This window comes from Silene latifolia, chromosome Y (assembly GCF_048544455.1).
Source record: "Silene latifolia isolate original U9 population chromosome Y, ASM4854445v1, whole genome shotgun sequence".
In the NCBI taxonomy this organism is placed as follows: domain Eukaryota; kingdom Viridiplantae; phylum Streptophyta; class Magnoliopsida; order Caryophyllales; family Caryophyllaceae; genus Silene; species Silene latifolia.
Genome location: NC_133538.1, coordinates 429,238,356 through 429,255,906, shown reverse-complemented (window position 1 = coordinate 429,255,906; position 17,551 = coordinate 429,238,356). Strand labels below are relative to the sequence as shown.

The following is a 17,551-nucleotide window of genomic DNA, read 5'->3' as shown; positions in this document are numbered from 1 at the left end:
TACCTCCATCACTGAGGACAACTCGAGGGACACCAAAAGCGAGGGAAGATAACCTTTTTGAAAAGTTTGATAATAGTCTTTGCATCACAATGGACCAAAGCAACAACCTCTACCCACTTGGACACGTAATCAACAGCTACTAGAATATACCCGTTGCCTTTGCTAGACGGTAATGGTCCTTGGTAGTCGATGCCCCAGACATCAAAAACTCCAACCTCTAGAATGCCAACTTGGGGCATTTCCTGTCTACTTGAAATATTTCCTGTCCTCTGACACGCATCTCAAGCTACAATAAAGTCTTTAGCATCTTTAAATATGGATGGCCAATAAAAACCAAACTGAAGTACCTGAACCGGACTTACCCACTTGGAGTTGCCAACGATGTAAATAATACCTGCATCAAGTAGCTTCATCACTTCCGCCATAACCACATCCTCCATCTTCGGATTCAACTTTCGCTGACCCTGCTAGCAAGGCTTATGTCCTTCCTCTAGCTCAATTTTGTGCATACAAATATCAGGACTGATGCCCTTAAGGTCAGCCAATTTTTATCCTAAAGCTTTCTTATTTTTCTTAAGAACTACCAACAAAGCAGAAAGTTGGTTATCATCAAGTTTAGCATTAACAATAACAGGATATTACTCAGAATCATCTAAGAGCACATATTTAAGATGAGAAGGAAGAGGTTTATGCTCTGGTATCTTTACCTCAGCAGCACAAGAGGTTTCCATAATAACATTTACCGTCTCACCTTTCTTCATAGTGAACTCCTTACCTTTTAGAGCAGCTTTCATTGTCCTGTAGTCAACTTGTACATCCTCTGCAAAATCATCAAGAGTTATCAAAGCTTCTAACGGGTTTAAGAGTCTATTGATCCAAAAAACTCAAGAGGGGGGGTGAATTGAGGATTTAAAACTTTTTGAAAGCGTTTTCGATTATTCTAATGTAATTGATTATTTAAAGTTTATTGATTAAACTTTAACTAATCAACTAATGTAATAAACGAAACAAACGAAAGAACGAAGAGACACAGGGTTTTTGAAGTGGTTCAGTTTCACAAGTAGAAACCTACGTCCACTATTCTCGATTAATAAATGTAGTACCTTTCTACGGATTACAAATTTACTAACCCAACTCGTACAACTAATTCTAGCTGTAACTCAATGAGTACCGTTAAATACTCGAGTGACTAACTTACGCTAATAAGAAAGCATTAATGATTCTAACAAAGGTTCACGTTAATGAACAAGTTAAGAATTCAACTAAGCACTATTATCTTATAACGATAAAGGAAGAACGAGTATGTGAGTTTTAAGACACACGGCCTTTCAAAATAACAAAACGGTTTTTCTGTTTAAAACACACGGTTTTTCTTTGTAAAGATGAAAACAATTTTTATGCGCAAGGTCTCTATTTTAGATGTTGTAAATAGCAAAGTATTTATAGGAGAAGGAAGAGTAGGCTACACGGTTTTGTCAAACCCTAATAGCTGAAATATTAAGATATAAAAACAAATTATAACTTCTTATTATCTCTTTCCTAAAAGTCTTAAAAGATAAAAAAGAATATTCTAAAAGATAGAATATAATCTTTCCAAATATAATCTTTACTATAAATTCTAAGATTATGATAAGATTTCCTAAAACAAGAATATCTTTTACCATAAATAAATATATTAAGTAAGATATATAAGATATGTAAAGATATTATTATAGAATAAAATCTTTACCTAATATACCCTAGGTAACACGAGATGTCACGGCTCATGTGCCTCGTGACTCGTGCAAACCCTAGTCTTAACATATGATTAGAATTTAGGTTTTAAGAGAGGCTATACAGAAACCCTAATTAGTAGCAAGGTCCAACTCATAAGTTGATCCATCAAGACTACCAATTAACGTTTACTATAAAACCGGACTCCTCACTAAACCGGGCTTTATAATATAAATACTTTTATTAAAACATTTAAAACAAACTTTAAACAATTAAAAAACAATTTTCGAAACAATTATAAGTCGTGTATACAAACTCAGCGTTTCAATGTTATAGTAGAAGAGCTATAACATTGAGCTCTTTTACTAGTAATGTTATAGCTGCAAAGCTATAACTTTACTAATCAAGAAACTCATTCTTGATTACCATTACGAGATAAACACCTATACTATTCTAATCTTCAAGGAGATCTTCGAGTATAGGCTACGTCATCATCCAAGCTTGATTAAACTTTAGACGAACTTCGTCTTCACATAGTTCTTGAATGAATCTTGAATCGTTTGATCTTGAACGAAGGCTCTTGAACTTCTTACGCAATTGTCACATTCTTCTTTGTTGCTCATAATAGGTTAGTTCTAAAATACTTAACAAACGATTACACGCAACAAGTATATAAAATGTAAAACACCTTGACATCATCAAAACATAAACATATAAACTATATGGTTCAACAAATTCCCCCTTTTTGATGATGGCAAGTCTCCTAAAATTGTGACTAAGTAAAAAGTTCCCTCTCAATATATTACCGTTATCTTGATAATAAAGATTAACGCAAGATCAAGACAATTGTTCAGAAACCGAAACTTAAGGACTTTAAGAGACAATTGGTCTTGACAAGGAGCAAGCTTAGGTAGATGCTTACTAGAGACGTTCTTTCCCCCTCTTGACATCATCAAAAAGTTAAGAACAAATAAAAAATGACTAGAATAATATAAGACGAGACAAGAGATAAAAACGCCATAAGAAATAAAAATAACACGCAATACTAGAAGCATCCAAAAGATAATTATCATACAAACTAGGAATTAAACATGTTAAAGCCAAAGTGGGCCGAATAAACACATGTCTAATGAAACACTTGGGCCATAACTACAAGTGCATTGCCAAAATGGGCCGAATAAGAAGTTTGTTAAACACACCATGAAAAGAAATAAAAAGAAAGCTAATTAAGGTAAGGGCTAATTATGGTAAGGCAGGGAGATCAAATGTTGCGGGTCTTATAGGGGTTTACGTAGTCGGGTCTAGTGCGGTGCTCCAAGGCATCCAGATGGTCAAACGAACTCCGAACCAGCTGCGAAAGAGTACCAATGCTCCTTTCAAAATTAAGCACTTTCAAGGAAAGAGCTTTCGTGGCCTCCAACGTGAGAGCTTGATCACCCGCCATGGCTTTCCCGTGCATAACCAAAGCACCACCCTGACTCGTAAGGAAAGTGAGACGATCACCGTGTGGGAATACTTCCCCACGAATTGCCTTCAACTCCCTCTCAAAACCCGCTAACCTCTTGTCCACTTCCTCCATCCAAGAGTACACCCGAGTAGCATCCAAGCCTGAGTCTAAAGACCGAGATGGTCCAACCCGTGACAACACCGTAGCCAAATTAGTCGAATGCTCCTCGAATTTTTCCATTAAGCCACTCATAAACCCCTCCAACTTTGACTCCATAGGTCCTAAACCTGAATCCTCCTTTCTCAACATCTTTTGCAAGAAGCAACTCGGGTCCATCAACAACAAGACCCATTAGCTTGATCAACTTGTCACACATACAGTCCCGCGCACTAACACCGTAACTGTCAGGCCCTACCATTCGTTTTATTTCCAATAATCTAGACACCCACATACCATAAGGCAAATCGATAGTGGTGCTCAACTTCTCCTTAGTTACCGTAAGACTTGTTTGAATTATACGGTGCAACACGACACTTCCCAAATTCACCTTCTGACCTTCCAACCAAGAATAAACCATTATAGCTTCATAACTCGACACCTTATCACGGCCTCCTCTCTCCACCAAGACCACTTTGTGTTCCACAAAAAGTTCAAGAGGAACTTGATTTTTGCCGAGAGAGGACGAACCACGATATTACCTCCCTCCGTCATCTCCTCAAAATACTTCATTACCAACAACTCCTTTTCACTCACAACATTAGACCACTCAAGACTCGGATTTAATTCAATTCCTTCACCGGGAACCGAAAAAGCAGAGCAAAAATCCGAAACAGAGACCGTCACATCCACGCCATTAACAACCGCATGCAAAACTCCTTTCTTAATTGAAACACTAGCAAAGAATTGAACCACCTCAACTGGGTAAACAGGACCCGAAAACTGACTAATGTGACTCCACCCTTGAAAATCAAGAAAATTAACAAAGAAAGCAAGAGCGGGAACACTAACCAACCAAGATTTCGGATAGTACCTACCACCATGTATGGAATACCTCAAAACTCGATTAACTAGGATGCTTTCATCATGAGTAAGCCGAACACGATTTAACCCTTCCTTGGTCGCGGCTTTGGAAGCATCCCTAAGAAAGGTACGAGCAACACCATTCCGAACTATCACCTCGGGTTCCTCCACAGTTTCACTATCATCAACAACTACTTTATTTTTACCCTTGAAAAGACGGCATCTTTTGCCTTCGGACACCGATTCGTCCCGACTACGAAACAGGGGCGAATTTTGGTTTGGTTGTGGTGAAGGACAATTAATGGAACGAGGATCATGTGGTGGTAGAGGTGATGTTTGGTTAGGAAAGGGGCGGTTTTGGTGGTGACGGGTTGAGGATCGGTTATTTTTTGCATGAGATGGATTCATGATGATGGTGATTGTTGAAAAAAAGGAGGTGATGGTGATGGTTTGAGTAAAGAAGATGAATTGTGATGATGGTAAAAATATGAGAGAAAGAAAAGTATGCAAGTGGAGTTGGGTGGACGGGTAACACACAATAAGGAGGGTAGAAATAGGTGTAGGCTAGGTATAGGGTTAACAAGTGGAGGTCAATTATGGTAAGTGTCTTTAATTAGGAATAGGTATTATGATAGGTATGGGAATTTATGGTGATAAGACAAGAATTAGGAAATTGATTTTATGTAGGAAGTATGAACCGTGTATAGGAGAGCTATTTGGAAGATTTTTATGAATTGGAAAGATAAAAATATGGTGTGTTTTGTTTATTGTGATAAAGAATAAGTTTGTATAACAATTAAATTCTAAATAGCAGATAGAATATTATGATAAAAATATTTCTATAAATGAAATTATTCATGCAACGCAATATACGGACACAGTCATACAATCTTAACTTAACTAGTCAGTCATAAAAAGATTGAACAAATATAGAAGCTTAGGTACCACCAATTAAACCAATTTCCAACCGTAAAGTCTCAAATCGTTCTCTAGCTAATGATTTTGTCAAAATGTCTGCCCATTGTTTTTCAATACTACAAAATTCAAGTTTTATATTCCCCTTCTCAACATGGCCTCGTATAAAATGGTGTCTTATTTCAATATGTTTGGTACGTGAATGTTGTGCGAGGTTTTTAGAAATTATTATCGCACTAGTATTATCACATAAAATAGGAATACATCCTACGTCAACACCATAATCACGTAATTGTTGCTTAAGCCATAAAAGTTGAGTACATACCAGTCCTGCGGCAATATATTCGGCTTCAGCAGTTGAGAGAGCAACCGAATTTTGTTTCTTCGAACCCCACATGATGATACACGGTCCGACAAACGTGGCGACACCCGGCGTGCTTTTTCTGTCTAGAGAACATCCTGCGTAGTCGGCATCAGAATAACCGACAAGATCAAAATTGCACTCCATTGGGTACCATAGGTATAAGTTGGCCGTTCCAATCAAGTAACGTAAAATTTATTTTACGGCCGTCATATGCGATTCTTTGGGAGACGATTGATATCTCGCACAAACGCATACGCTAAACATAATATCGGGTCTACTTGCGGTCAAATATAACAGTGGCCCAATCATCCCACGGTAAGTAGTTTCATCAACTGATTTACCGTTTTCATCCAATGTCAATTTCTTGTTTTCGACCATTGGAGTAGGTATAGCGTGTGAATTTTCCATTCCAAATTTCTGAATCAACTCCTTGATATATTTCTGTTGATGGATTTTAATGCCTTCATCAGTTTGTTGTATTTGCAGTCCTTAGAAGAATTTTAATTCTCCCATCATACTCATCTCGAACTCGGAAGTCATCAACTCAGAAAAATATTTGCACAAGCTTCGGTTAGTTGATCCAAAGATGATATCATCGACGTATATTTGAACAACCAAAAGATTAGAACCCTCAATTTTTAGAAATAGGGTTTTGTCGACGGATCCTCTACTGAATCCACTGTCAAGTAGAAACTTAGATAATCGATCGTACCAAGCCCTAGGTGCTTGCTTTAATCCGTATATGGCTTTATCTAATTTGAATACGTGATCCTCAAATTTGATATTCTTAAAACCAGGGGGTTGTTCAACGAAGACTTCCTCTTGTAAAAACCATTCAAGAATGCCGTCTTGACGTCCATCTGGAAGAGCTTCATTCCCTTGTGTGCGGCGAATGCTATCAGAAGTCTAATACCTTCAAGACGAGCAACAGGTGCGAAGGTCTCGTCATAATCTATACCTTCTTGTTGATTATACCCTTGGACCACCAATCTTGCTTTGTTTCTGACATTGACTCCGACATCATCTAATTTGTTCCTGAAGACCCACCGAGTTCCAATGACTGTACGATCTTTTGGTCTAGGAACTAAATGCCAAACCTTGTTTCTTTCGAACTTTTGTAGCTCTTCTTGCATAGCTATAATCCAAATCTGATTCAGCAAGAGCTTCATTGATGTTCTTTGGTTCGATCATGGACAAAAAAGAGTAGAAAGAGCAGAAATTGTTCAAGAAACGTCTTGTTTGAACACCCTTCTTAATATTTCCAAGAATATTGTCCATGGGGTGTGAGTTCTTGTATTTCCACTTCGTTGAAGTGCTTGGTTCTTCATCGTTATTTGAGCTTGTTCCGACTTCATTTGGTTCGGAATTAGAGGAAGTTCCCCCTGAATCCAATCCAGGTGTTGTATTTGAGCCGATTATAACCTCGGACTCTATACCTTGATTTGGATTCAATGTTACAGTAACATCATCTATAACATTGGTTTGGGCGTTCTTGTCTTGAGTCAATGTTATAGTATCATCAACTATAACTTTGCCTTTCTCCTTTTTATCTTTTGAGGAACAAATAAGTTCATCACTAATTCCCTCAATTTCGTTCTAATTCCAATTCCGGGGGGTCATCTCTTGAAAGACGAAAGTCGGGTTCATCCAAGTCTTCTTCCTCATCCTGTAAAGGCTTATCAAACACGTTATCTTCATCAAAAATAACGTGGACACTTTCTTCAATACAAAGAGTTCTTTTATTGAAGACTTTGTAAGCCTTGCTATGAACTGAGTATCCTATGAAGATCGCCTCATCACTTCTAGGGTCGAATTTGCTTAAACGGTTTTTACCGTTATTATGTACAAAGCACTTGCTCCCAAAGCAACGAATATGGGAGATATTAGGTTTTCGACCTCTAAGAAGTTCGTAGGGGGTTTTCTTGAGAATAGGTCGGATCATAGCACGATTATAGATGTAGCAAGAAGTACTTATGGCTTCAGCCTAAAAATTACGAGGTAAACCACTACACATAAGCATTGTGCGTGCCATATCTTCTAAAGTTCTATTCATACGTTTAACGACACCGTTTTGTTGAGGAGTTCTTGGTGCAGAAAAGTTATGCCTACACCATTAACTCTACAATATTCTATAAAAGTTTGGTTGTCAAATTCGGTGCCATGATTCGTACGAATAGATACAAGATTAGTCTTATATTTTTTTTGAACAAGTTTCATAAGACAATCAAATTCATCAAAAGTTTCGTCTTTTGAATGAAGAAAGATAGGCCATACATACCTTGAGTAGTCGTCTACAAGAACAAAGACGTACCTGGATCCTCCTCTACTCCTTACCTTCATAGGTCCACATAAATCCATGTGTACCAACTCCAAGGCTTGATTTGTGCTTACTACTCTTTTTGGTTTAAACGATGATCTTACTTGTTTGCACCTTGCACACGTGTCACACTTCTTTTCTTGGTCGAAGTTGATCTTAGGTAACCCTTCAACCAAGTCCCACTTCTTGAGTTTATTCAAGGTTAGTGAGCTAATGTGACCAAACCGTTTATGCCATAAACAAGGATCATCAAGAGTAACATTCATGCATGAAAAAGAGTTAGTAGGCACAGCATTTAAATCTACCATATAAATATTTCTTTTCCTTTGGCCTTCTAGAATAACATTTCTAGTTCCTTCGATAATAATGCGACAACTATCAGTATGAAACACTACTTTGTTACCTTTGTCGCATAGTTGAGATATGCTTAGCAAGTTATGTTTTAGACCATCCACGAGATAAACATCACTGATTGCGTGAGACTTAGAAATTCCGATTTTGCCAACTTCGATTACTTTTCCCTTTTTATTGTCCCCGAACGTCACTTTTCCTCCATTAAAGGGCTTGAGTGAAAGAAACAGATTCTTGTCTCCGGTCATGTGTCTTGAGCATCCACTATCAAGATACCACTGATTGTTTTCTTTCACTTCTTCCTGCAGAAAAGATTAGATACAGTTTTTAGGTACCCAAGCTAAGTTGGGTCCTTTATGATTAGTTACTCTATATACTAAATCCTTTCGAATCCAAACATGTTTAATGACCGTTTTTCTAACCTTAGGTTTGTTTCGCTTAGGAGGAGTTCTAGGGTTAGGGTTTTCTCTAGGTCTAGGAATTTCTCTAGGTCTCTCTTGACTACTTCCCTTGTGAATAGGTTTACTAGGTTGAGGTCGACAAGGGTTTTGTGAAGTGCTAGGTTTCTTAGAGTAGTCAAAGGCCATGTCATAGAACCAACGAAATTTATTGTTCCTTTCTTTGTTAGGTTCGTTAGTGGGAGTTTCCTTATCCTCGACAACTGTGTCAACAGTTTTCGCATGTTCGGCATTTTTTCGTAAATCATGAGCCTTTTTTACACAATTGGTTTGGATATGTCCCGTATGACCACAGTAATTGCAAATCAAGTATTCAGGAAGATCAGCATACTTCCTTTTTCTAAAATCGAAATCCGAAGGTGTTGATTTGCATTTAGAGTAATCTCTACGGCTGTAGCACTCATGTCCTAACCCCATCTTCATATTATTATCAGATTGTTCGGTTAGGAAGTTTAGGACTTTTGTGCTACCTTCCCACTTGTCATTGGCCTTTCTAGCGTGTAGAAGAAGGTCTTTTAGGGTTTTAACTTCCTCTTGACATTTCGTGTGATTTACATCATTGTCCTTTTTAAAGTTATCACGAAATTCTTGGAATCGTTTATTAAGAATGAACACAACATCGGTGTGGTGTTTCTTAACATTGATCATATCGGTCTTAGATTCTTTCAATTGCTTTGAAAGAGAATCTATCTCTTTCTTTTGATCTAAGATAACTTCTTCATTAGATTTGACCTTAGTTTCCAAAAGTTCTTTGACTTTTCTAAGTTCTAAAGTTATAGCTTCATTAGCTATGACTTTGGCTTGAAGGTGCTTAATGTTAAGCTTTAGGTCGGAAGTTATAGCTTCATTAGCTATAACTTTGGACTCTAATTCCTTCTTTTCAGCCATAGTAGAATCTAATGTTGTAGCTTTCTCAGCAATAACTTTAGATTTCAACTTCTTAGCTTTAGTCTTGAGAGTATGATTCTCTTCCCCGATTTCGAGAATCTGTTCCTTTAGATCTTTCAATTCCAAATCCTGTTCGTGACACTTATCAAGAGATTGTTCAAAGAATTCAATTAAAGCACCTTTAGACAATTTCCTAACACGTTTTTTAAGCTCAAGATAACTTACCTCTTCATCGTCGTCTTCGTCTGATTCTCCGAGAAAGCAATAGTTTGAATGAGAAGTTGTGCTTTCATCGTCACTGTCGGAGATTAGGTCAAGACTAACACTGCTGACACACAGGTTTGCTACTTCGTCGTCTTCAGATTCCTCGTCATCTTCTGATTCAAGGTCTCCCTAACACGAAGCCATCATAACTTGCTTGAATTCTCTCTTTGTCTTTTCACGCTTCGTCTTGTCCTTTATCTTCTCCCATGTTGGACAATCCTTGATCATATGACCAGATTCTCCACACTTGAAGCAACCTCTATTTGCGAAGGACGTCTTCGAGTCATTAACCTTTTTGTTGAATGGCTTGTTGTTATAGGATGATTTTGTTTGTTTATTTCGAAATATCTTGTTTTTAAAGCGTCGTGCAAACAAAGACAGTTTCATCCTCTAGTTCAGAGTCAACTTCTTCGCTCTTTAAGGCCATACTCTTATTGCGACTTGGTTCAGCGTCATCTTTGTTAAAAGTAATTTCATGGGCCATGAGAGCACCAATGAGTTCTTGATAGGATAGGGTTTCAAGATCTCGTGATTCCTCCATTGCAGTGACCTTAGCACGCCACTTCTTAGTAAGGCTCCTAAGAACCTTTCTAGCAATATCCTCGGTACAGAATTTCCTACCTAGGTTTTTTAATTCATTTATTATACTTGAAAACCTTGCGGACATACTATCTAAGGACTCATTAGGCTCCATAATGAACAGCTCATATTTTTGCATAAGCAAATCTATTCGGTGCTTCTTAACAATGGAAGTACCCTCGTAAGCTAATTCAAGCCCATCCCATATCTCCTTGGTCGTGGAACATGAAGAGAACAGATCAAACTCAGTAGAAGTCATTCCGTTTTGCAGAAGACTTATCGCTTTGGAGTTCTTTTCGGCCTTCTTTTAGTCGGCCTCGACATAGTCCTCTTCTTTCTTTTCATAGGTAGTGCCTTCCTCAGATGCCACAAGAATTTTGTGCGGTCCGTTTTGAATAATCCTCCAGCACTCCCAATCGTGTCCTTTCACATAGTGAGTCATCATGTTTTTCCACAATCCGTAATTCTTCCCATCAAAGACGAGACACTTGAGATATTTGGAATCCATTTATCACGTGATAGGCAGCGGAATATAAAACGATAAGATAAATGAAAAACAAGATAGATCAGCCTCTTTGCGGTTAGGCAATCAAGAGCACGAGGCTCTGATACCAATTGAAGAGTCTATTGATCCAAAATACTCAAGAGGGGGGGGGGTGAATTAAGGATTTAAAACTTTTTGAAAGCGTTTTCGATTATTCTAATGTAATTGATTATTTAATGTTTATTGATTAAACTTTAACTAATCAACTAATGTAATAAACGAAACAAACAAAAGAACGAAGAGACACAGGGTTTTTGAAGTGGTTCAGTTTCACAAGTCGAAACCTACGTCCACTATTCTCGATTAATAAATTTAGTACCTTTCTACGGATTACAAATTTACTAACCCAACTCGTACAACTAACTCTAGCTGTAACTCAATGAGTACCGTTAAATACTCGAGTGACTAACTTACGCTAATAAGAAAGCACTAATGATTCTAACAAAGGTTCACGTTAATGAACAAGTTAAGAATTCAACTAAGCACTATTATCTTATAACGATAAATGAAGAACGAGTATGCTAGTTTTAAGACACACGACCTTTCAAAATAACAAAACGGTTTTTCTGTTTAAAACACACGGTTTTGCTTTGTAAAGATGAAAACAATTTTTATGCTTAAGATCTCTATTTTAGATGTTGTAAATAGCAAAGTATTTATAGGAGAAGGAAGAGTAGGCTACACGGTTTTGTCAAACCCTAATAGCCAAAATATTAAGATATAAAAACAAATTATATCTTCTTATTATCTCTTTCCTAAAAGCCTTCAAAGATAAAAAAGAATATTCTAAAAGATAGAATATAATCTTTCCAAATATTATCTTTACTATAAATTCTAAGATTATGATAAGATTTCCTAAAACAAGAATATCTTTTACCATAAACAAATATATTAAGTAAGATATATAAGATATGTAAAGATATTATTATAGAATAAAATCTTTACCTAATATACCCTAGGTAACACGAGATGTCACGGCTCATGTGCTATACAGAAACCCTAATTAGTAGCAAGGTCCAACTCATAAGTTGATCCATCAAGACTACCAATTAACGTTTACTATAAAACCGGACTCCTCACTAAACCGGGCTTTATAATATAAATACTTTTATTAAAACATTTAAAACAAACTTTAAACAATTAAAAAACAATTTTCGAAACAATTATAAGTCGTGTATAAAAACTCAGCCTTTCAATGTTATAGTAGAAGAGCTATAACATTGAGCTCTTTTACTAGTAATGTTATAGCTGCAAAGCTATAACTTTACTAATCAAGAAACTCATTCTTGACTACCATTACGAGATAAACACCTATACTATTCTAATCTTCAAGGAGATCTTCGAGTATAGGCTACGTCATCATCCAAGCTTGATTAAACTTTAGACGAACTTCGTCTTCACATAGTTCTTGAATGAATCTTGAATCGTTTGATCTTGAACGAAGGCACTTGAACTTCTTACGCAACTGTCACATTCTTCTTTGTTTCTCATAATAGGTTAGTTCTAAAATACTTAACAAACGATTACACGCAACAAGTATATAAAATGTAAAACACCTTGACATCATCAAAACATAAACATATAAACTATATGGTTCAACACGGGTCCCCTAGAAGGGATATGTGGACATGCCACCTACACGCCAAGCTAATCTGTGGACGCATAGCGGTCTTTTGAAAGCCATGCTCGGTGGTATAAAAAAATGCTTTCGACCGGATCGTTTTAGATCGGTCGGTTTTGTCTCGGCAAAGGTCTCGAAACGATGCAAGAGATGTTCGGAGTCACCACCAAGCATTTGTGGGATGCTTGGAACCCATTGGAATCCACTTTATACCTAGGTCAACCAAGGCAAAAAGCGGTGTTTGACATAGGTACTAAAGATAAGGAGTCGTCCCTCTTTAGCATCATATCTCTAGAATGACTCTCGTAAGCCCTGGATAAGGTCGTCCACTATCTAAAGTTCATGAGTAAGAGGTGAAGGTACGTATTGGGAAGCCCTTTAATCGGACACCCAATCCCGCCCGCGGTAGCGGCCTCTACTGATCGATCTTGGTTGGTTAAATGCAAAAGTTGATAAAATGGGTAAATGCATGAATCTGCATCCACAAGTTTGAACCTAACATGTGAGCTTTCTATGTCGGTTGTTTATCCAAATATGAAGTAATTGATGTCAAGTTGGATTTATTGTTGATTTTCATGCAAGACGAAAACTAAACATCCATTTACCGAGTTAGGTTTATGGTGCATAACATGATTCATTTGTCTTAGAAAGGCGTTTTGCACATACAATGTAAAAGGGACAGATTTGTCATCTGATCCGTCTTGTATTCGGGTTAACCGAAGTCGGGATCGTCCTAGACAAGTGCTGGAAAGGAAACAGGGTCTGCATCAGGCAGCCTATTGAGGCGCGAGCCGTCAGGCGATGCAAGCAGGCCTGTCCTGGTTTAAAAACTTGAAAATGGTTAGCCTGTTTAGGCGCGAGTCAGCAGACTGTCCAAGAGACGTCTTCTAACTATTAATGAAATGGTTTGAAAAGAGGGTGTTTGATCCCGTCTTGGTTTGAAAAGGTCTTTTAGACCGCTTTTGCGTTAATATGAGGAACGAGACTTGAATAATCGTCATTATATTGACAATATTCGATGTCGGGTTCGGTTTTGCAAGCTTGACATGAATAGTTCTGAAAAATGATTATGAACTAATTGTTTTAAGTTCATTTGTTTGTAATTAGTCAATGTTTATCATCGTAATTGAGTTAAAACCGACATGGTATATGGAACCAAGGATGACTTTATATTAGTGACTAATATGTTTGTTTTGAAATGTAAAGAAATGAAATAAAAGGTTTTAAAATACCTTTTAAATACTGATTAACCAAATATTATTACCGAAACACGGATTAAACCGTCATGGTATGAGGAACCAAGGGTGAAAATGTTTTATGGTTAAAAGTTTATCATGAAAATGACTTGAAATATTTGAAATGGTAAAAACCGATTGCAAATGAGAAATGAAATAAAAAGGAAAGATGAGAGCAAACACGGCTGGATTAAGGCCTGAGAGGGCATTGAGGTGTGAGCCTCTCTGCTATGCAAGCAGCCCCTGTCTCCGGCCAAAATTCAGTTTTGGCTCATCTAACCTATATTTGAACCATGTTATGCATGTTTTAGCATGTTATAGTCATAAAACAGATGAAAAACATGAAAGAAGAGGATTTTTACACCCTCATACTTACATGCTAGGCTTGAGATGAGAAAACGATGAAAGTGTATCAACTTGTTAGGTCGGAAAACTCGGTTAAAAACTGTTTTAGCAATGTAAAAGAGTGTTTTGTTTAAGTTTAGTGATGGTGTAGTTGGTCGATTTGGTCGGTCTAGTGATTTAATGCACGATGACGGTACCAAACAATGTGTAAGGCTTGTATTTTCGATCGGTAGGTCAAAAATACGTGTCGGTTTGTGACTTAAGAAGTTGAGTCGGGACTTTTAAGGGAGAGATGAGGGGGCGGAAACTCGCGTCCTTTCAAATGGTGGCATTTGAGGGGTATTTATAGGAAAATGGGTGGTTGTGTGCGTTTTGAGCGACGTGGCCGCATGGGCTACTCGAAGAGGCGCGAGCCATTTCGCGGGTCTTCGAGCTGTCTTGTCACTATCACGCAATTGAAATCATGATTTGTTCTATCCTATGTTTTGGATGACATGATTTTTACTTGACCATTCAAGTATTCCGGGAATACTTAACATGGAAGCTTTGAGAAGTTTGTTTTCTGTGTTTGACTCGTTGTTGGAGTCGGGATTTGAATTTTTGAGTCGGTTTTTGGTCCGGTGTCGGTTTTGACTCTAGTTAGTGTCATTGCGACCCCGTCGTTGTGCATTAAATACTTCAGATACTTTTGAAAAGTTTTGAAATGTTTTGTTTTCGAAATCGTTTTGAGTTTTCCGACGTATAGTTATACAAAACTGTCGATTATACGCTGCGATTCCTAATCATGTTGTAGTCCGATAATCATCGGGTGTTTGTTAGAGACTCGATAGATATTGGGTATCTACAGGATCCCATCTAATAGTCAAACATAGATTTATCTACAATCTCTATAGCATAACTTGTATCCTCTATCATAGGCTTAGCCAGCGTGCTAGCCAAATTAAAAGTCACCTTATCACCCCCTACCTCGAGAGTCAAACGTCCCTGTTTGACATCAGTAATAGCCCCTGCTGTATGCAAAAATGGCCTATCCAAGATTATAGAAATCTGAGTATCTTTAGCCATATCTAAAACGATGAAATCAACGGGTATAAAGAATTTACCTATCTTAATAGGGACATCCTCTAATACACCTAGAGGTCACTTAACTGTACGGTCAGCCATCTGTAGGGTCACGTTGGTAACTTTAAGATTCCCCATATTCATTTTCTCGCAAACTGAATAGGGCATGACACTGACACTGGCACCCAAATCCCATAAAGCTTTATCTATTACATGAGTGCCGATGGTACATGGAATGGAAAAACTACCCGGATCCTTCAATTTGGGTGGAGACTTACTTTGTAGGAGTGCACTACACTCTTCTGTAAAAGCAATGATCTCCACTCCATTAAAGCTCCTCTTACGAGTCAGAATATCTTTCATAAATTTAGCATAAGAGGGTACCTGGGTAATTAGCTCGGTAAAAGGTACAATTACCTGAAGATTTTTGACGACCTCCAAGAATTTACCGAATTGTTGCTCGAACTTTGTGTTCTTTAGGCGCCCCGGAAAAGGAACCTTGATAACAACTGGCGGGTCAGCAGCTTTACGCTTCCCTTTATCAGAATTAGACACCATATCAGCAGTGAAAGACGTTCCAATAGCAATAGGTGACGGATCAGCAACTCCGTCTAGCAAAATAGTCGATCGACCATTTATATCATTTGATCGACCAATATCACCTGTCGATCGACTATCTGGCCCAGTCAATCGACTAATCCCGATTTATTCAATATCCACAGTTGCTGATTTAGTCGATCACTAAAAGTTCCTGTCGATCGACTTTTTCCACGCGTTACAGCAGTTTTGTCAGCATGGACTTCTTTTGCAACCACTTCAAACTCCTCAATTATGACCTTTTCAGTGTCCTGGGGCATCTCTAGTCCATCATAAGTAAGACCGCTTCGAAGATGAATTGCACTAGCCGTGTCATGCGGCTTCTCAGGTTGAGACGGCAACGTACCGGGTTGTCTACTTGAAGTAGATAATTGGGCATTTTGATTGTCCAACATCTTATTATGTGCCATTAATTGAGAAATGAGGGCCTCTAGCTTCATTGAGGCCGCAATCTGTTGCTGTAGCATGGCTTTAATGTCAGACAGGTCATTATTCTAATGTTGTTGAGGGGATTGCATTTGTTGACCTCCTTGATTATTCCTCTGATAACCACCCTGTGGTTGATTTCCACGATATTGAGGGATAATGTATGATGAGTTATGACCTTGCGGCGGTGGTGGAGTAGGATTTAGAACATTATGGCTTTGGTAAGAGAAATTAGGATGCTCTTTAGTTCTCTCATTATAGAAATTTGAGTATGGTGTACCTTGTTTGAAGGACTGAAAAGCATTGACCTGTTCTATGGTGCTTATACATTAAACTGCACCATGTCCTACAATATCACATCGCTCACAAGGGGTTTCCTGTTGGGTAATGGTGTGAACTATCTGCTGGTTTCCCAAAGACTGAGATGTCTTTAGTTCGGCAATCTGGGCAGTCAATGCCTCTAACTGAGCTGCAACAGCTCCATCGGATGATCCTCCCCCTCTCGTCCTACCTCTGGGATTACCATACTTGGCAGTATGAGTAGCTATATGATCAATTAGCTTCCAGGCATTTTTCATCATTAGTGTTGTCCTGAAATCTCTCGTTGGATGAGGAATCGAGTAGAGCCCGATGGTCATCGTACAGCCCATTGTAGAACTGGTTGCAGAGAAACCACTTATGAAACCCATGGTGAGGGACTGAACAAACCAGTCTCTTAAAACGAACCCATGCCTCATTTAAATCCTCAGTGGGACTTTGCTTGAAGCTAGTGATTTGATTTCTCAGGACATTTGTCTTTTGTGGCGGAAAATATCTCTTGTAGGTATTCCAGTCGGTAACCCCCTGATCTTCCATATCTAAATCACACAACCACTCTACAACACCGTCTCTCGGAGAAAATGGGAAGACCACCTGTTTTACTTGGTCCTGGGTAACCCCAGCAGTCAAGGGTATGGAGCAGCAGTATGTAATGAAACACTCCATATGTGTAGCAGGGTCTTACGTAGCTTCCCCTCCAAACAAATTTCTCTCTACCAGGTTGATGTAAGATGGTTTAATGTCGAATGTTCCATTATCTATCATAGGGAGTTTGAATCCTTTTGGAATGGACTCAAGAGTGGGTTCTGAGTGACTTGCTAAAGTAGGCATGATTGTAGTAGTAGTAGAAACTGAAGTGTCTTCTTCAAAAGACTAATTTTATGCAATAAAACTGGCATATTCGGCGTCAAGCGTACTCAAGTATTTTGCTTGACAGACTTCCTTCAAAAAATTTCATCTAGCTTGGAAAGTCTTTTCTGGTTCAGAGTAGAATGGTACGAGCTCTGATGCCCGTCGTTGTGTGCACCAAAAATAAATTTATAATTCCAACTACAACTATAGCTAGCGGCAGTCGGGTCGAACCACA

The 17,551-nt window shown here is 38.2% G+C and overlaps 1 non-coding gene across 1 annotated transcript; it reads left to right on the top strand.

The window, feature by feature from the left end:
* Positions 1-16,828: 16,828 nt before the first annotated feature.
* On the top strand, positions 16,829-16,935 carry LOC141636065 (small nucleolar RNA R71). The gene has a single exon (XR_012540703.1). It is a non-coding gene; the product is annotated as a small nucleolar RNA R71 (small nucleolar RNA).
* The last annotated feature ends 616 nt before the right edge of the window (positions 16,936-17,551 follow it).